Source organism: Aegilops tauschii, chromosome 2 (genome assembly GCF_002575655.3).
Source record: "Aegilops tauschii subsp. strangulata cultivar AL8/78 chromosome 2, Aet v6.0, whole genome shotgun sequence".
Lineage (NCBI taxonomy): Eukaryota > Viridiplantae > Streptophyta > Magnoliopsida > Poales > Poaceae > Aegilops > Aegilops tauschii.
The window spans coordinates 439102271-439106657 of NC_053036.3; the positions used below are offsets into that span (position 1 = coordinate 439102271).

Here is a 4387-nt window from a genome sequence, read left to right on the forward strand (position 1 = left end):
CGGCTGCAGTCAAATTCGGTTCAACCAAAGTTGGAGAAACAGACACCCGCCAGCCACCTTTATGCAAAACAAGTTGCATGTCTGTCAGTGGAACCGGTCTCATGGACGTGGTCATGTAAGGTTGGTCCGGGATGCTTCATCCAACAATACCACCGAATCAAAATAAGATGTTGGTGGTAAGAAGTATGACTATCATCGCCCACAACTCTTTGTCTTCTACTCGTGCATATCATCTACGCAGAGACCTGGCTCTGATACCACTGTTGGGGAACGTAGCATGCAATTTTAAAAAATTCCCTACGATCACGCAAGATCTATCTAGGAGATGCATAGCAATGAGATGGGGAGAGTGTGTCCACATACCCTTGTATACCGAAAGCGGAAGCGTTTACTTAACGCGGTTGATGTAGTCGAACGTTCTCGATTCAACCGATCAAGCACCGAACGTACGACACCTCCGAGTTCTGCACACGTTCAACTCGATGACGTCCCTCGAACTCTTGATCCAGCAAAGTGTCGAGGGAGAGTTTTGTCAGCACGACGGCGTGGTGACGGTGATGCTGAAGTGATCCACGCAGGGCTTCGCCTAAGCACTAAAACAATATGATCGTAGGAGTAAACGGTGGAGGGGGGCGCCGCACACTGCCTGGAACAATTGATGTGCGTTAGAGGCGCCCCCACCCCCGTATATAAAGGAGGGAGAGGGGAGGAGGCCGGCCTAGGGGCGCCCCAAGTGGGAGGAGTCCCACTTGGGCTCCTAGTCCAATTCGGCGCCCCCTTCCTTTTATCGGAGGGGGAAGGGGGAAGGAGAGGGAGAAGAAGAAGGAAAGGGGGGCGCCGCCCCCTCCCCTAGTCCAATTCGGACTCCTCCCTTGGGGGGCACGTGCCACTCCTTGCGAGCTAGCCTACCTCCCTCCTATGGCACATATGACCCATATCTTCCCCCGGGGGGTTCCGGTAACCCCCCGGTACTCCGATACGTACCCGATACATTCCGAAATACTTCCGGTGTCCGAATACTATCATCCAATATATCAATCTTTACCTCTCGACCATATCGAGACTCCTCGTCATGTCCGTGATCTCATCCGGGACTCTGAATAACATTCGATCACCAAATCACATAACTCATAATACAAATCGTCATCGAACGTTAAGCGTGCGGACCCTACGGGTTCGAGAACTATGTAGACATGACTGAGACACCTCTCCAGTCAATAACCAATAGCGGAACCTAGATGCTCATATTGGTTCCTACATATTCTACAAAGATGTTTATCGGTCAAACCGTAATGACAACATACGTCATTCCCTTTGTCATTGTGTAACGACCCGAACCTGATAAGATTTGATGTCTCTGTGCTCACTGTGCTAGTCCATGGATCAATATCTAGCACACACAGTACAAGATGTAATATCAAGAATAAACCACATGTCATAATATTACATCGTAGATCCAGAATTAAAATACTACATACCTGCTAGCTCAAGCTAGCATACAACAAAATGCTGCAGAAAAGCAAATAAAATCTTCATGAAGTCCATAAACACCACAGGCAAATGTCGAGTATAGACATCGTAACCCTACTCCGTATCACTCACTCATCGTATAAAATCTGCAATATAAAACGTTGCAACCACGAAGGGTCAGTACTTTGAATGTACTGGCAAGTCACAGAGGAGTTATATAACGGACCTACAAGTATATGCAAGGTATATCAAGAGGATAATGTAGTGGTTGTTTTGCAGAAAGCTAGTTTTTCCTTGATAACTACATAATATAATAATCAAATTTTAATCTGTCTTGCTACAATTAATACACATGGTTGAATTGGGCAATCCAATTCCAACCTATCCCCATTATTAAGTTTCCCACTCAATTTTTATTAAAGTATCATCTGTCAAGATCATCCAACAACTATAATGGCATAGTGGCTCAAATTTGGCCCATAACCGGGGGCACGGCTAATCATGATTAGTTTTAATACTATGTAGAGTTTAGTACGCTTTACCCACTGGACCCAATCCGAAGATTGAGACGAAGCCTTTCAAAAGAGGTTCCCTTAACCACCTGACGCCCACATCCCACCTATATATGCTACATCTGTCGACACTGTCTGGGCAAGGGTTCCAACAACTGATCAACAAAGCCAGAGCCCATATAACCAGTGGCCGTACATGGAAGCTACTAGTTAGTAAGTCTGTCTGATCTTTTTGTACCTGGGCGGCATTCCACTTAGGGTGCACTCTCATGGGCGCATGGCCTTAGAAAAGGTGCAAGAGCCCACGATGCCTTCCCTCAACACCACGCAATACCACTTCCGCCCAGAGGTGAATTAAATCCTTAATTACTACTCATTTAGTTATATATATAATCCTCGCATAATCTCGATGAATACAAGAACCAATCCCCGTCTACAAGCATAGCAAGAATACACTACCACGATCTACATAAGGCCATACTAAGGTGAAACTCAATAACAATATCCTACTACCATAATATTTCTACACATGCATAATATAGTAATGTGATATATATAACTACATGCATATATAAAATAATAGGATGGACGATGATCAAGGTGTAACTTGCCTGTATATTTGATGAAGATCGTCGCACTCACAATTCCTGATAATTCTACTCGTCACGCTCCGAACAATCTATCGCAAATGAAAGAACTGGAATCAATAACCATGCCATATAGAAGAACCAAAAGAAGAACAACAAAATATGGCAAGGTTGAACAACATCAACATATATAGGTTTAATATTATAATATGGGTCTCGGTGGTGCTATAAGGTCAAAGGTGAAAGGATCAACTCACAAGAGTTAATACAGAGAGAGAGATATTGCTATAAAAGCTTAAGTTTGAGATAATATAGAACAAGGTCAAAAGTATTTGGAGGACAACATGCAAGTTGTTTGACATATTGCATATGACATGGGTATTCATTTGCAAAAAGAATTAAATGAATAGGAGCACTACAACTCAAGTTATAGTGAGATAAACTTTGAATTGAATTTAAATTCAAACAGGTCAAAAGTTTGAAATTTTGAGTCTACAGAATAAATTCAACGAGTATTTGATACAAGTTTCCAGACGCAAAAAGAATCACTCGATTCCGACAATCGGTTTGAAAGTTAAGGCCTCCGGAAGATTTAATTCAAATTTGAATGAATTCAAATATGAAAAGTGCAAACATGTGAAATTTTGGTTCTGCCATATTCTTCTGGTCATTGTGAGTGCATAGGAAAAAGAATAACCTAAATTGGATTTGTAGACTAAAAGATATAGCTAAAAGAAGTTTAGTTGAAATCTGAAAAAAAAAACAAAAAGGAAAACCCTTCTCTGGAATTACTGTAGCGATGCTGTCGCGTCCACTGTAGCGGATGGCTACGTGTCACCACACGATTGGCTGTAGAGTTCCTGTGCGCGCGCATGCTCACCAGCAACAGAGATGATGCGGCGGCAGTTTCGGGCGTCGACGGTGGCGCTTCTCCGGCGGGTCTCCGGTGAGAGTGAAGGGGCGGATGGGTGCGGCTTCGAGCGGCGGAGGTAGTGGTGAGGTCGAACGGTGGCGGGGCTTCCTCCGTGCGCGACGGCGGCGACGTGAACGTCGGCTGTGCTCCTGCCGGTGGACGACTGCGACATCTACGGTGAATCTCCGGCGACGGAGGACTGACATGTGGACACGGCGTTCGACGGGGATGGCGATGGTGGTTATCGACGCCGGTTTCTGCCTCCAGCGATGGTGGTGCGTGGCTGAAGTGCGTGCAGCGACAGCGAGCGTAATCAGGCGTCAAGAAGCTCCGTTCGGTGATCTGTTCAAGGGGAAAAGGGTCACAGAGATACGATGGAGGGGGATGGATAGTTTGAGCAGGGCGAGAGGACTCGGTACCCTCGCTCGGTGACGAAATCAACGGCGGCAGAAGCTTCAGGAGTGGAACTCCGGCGGGATCGTGCGCTCGATTTCACGGTGCGAGTGGAGGAATCGGCGGAGGGATCGAGGGCGTCACGATGTGGTGCATACGCGTGAGAATCGCGTGGTAATCGGAAAGATCAGGCGTGGCCCGTCACCGTCAGATACAGGGCGCGGTGCCTGCGCGACCAGGAGTCCAGCTCGGGGAAGGAGAAGGCTGCGCTCCCCACGCGTCAGCCAAACAGGGGAATGGAGGAAGGCCGACAGGAGGGTCATAGAGCGCTGACGTCAGCGGCGACGTGGGTTGGCGCGGTGCTGGGCTGATTCGGCCTGCTAGGCCTTGGCCGGTACTCTGCGCTGGTGCACGCTGACTCATGCGCTGGGCGAGATTTAGGAATGGGCCGCGCGGTCTGCCGATTTGGTTTAAAATAGGTTTCAGTCTTTCCTATTTATTTTACTGACAAA

At 46.9% G+C, this 4387-nt stretch overlaps 1 long non-coding RNA gene across 1 annotated transcript; it reads right to left on the reverse strand.

Annotated features, from left to right (window-relative positions):
- Positions 1 to 1407: 1407 nt before the first annotated feature.
- LOC120974605 (uncharacterized) lies at positions 1408 to 4148 on the reverse strand. The gene is made up of 3 exons (XR_005769960.2): positions 3902 to 4148; positions 2594 to 3824; positions 1408 to 1616 (listed from the first exon to the last, which is right to left on the reverse strand). It is a non-coding gene; the product is annotated as an uncharacterized lncRNA (long non-coding RNA).
- Positions 4149 to 4387: the final 239 nt, after the last annotated feature.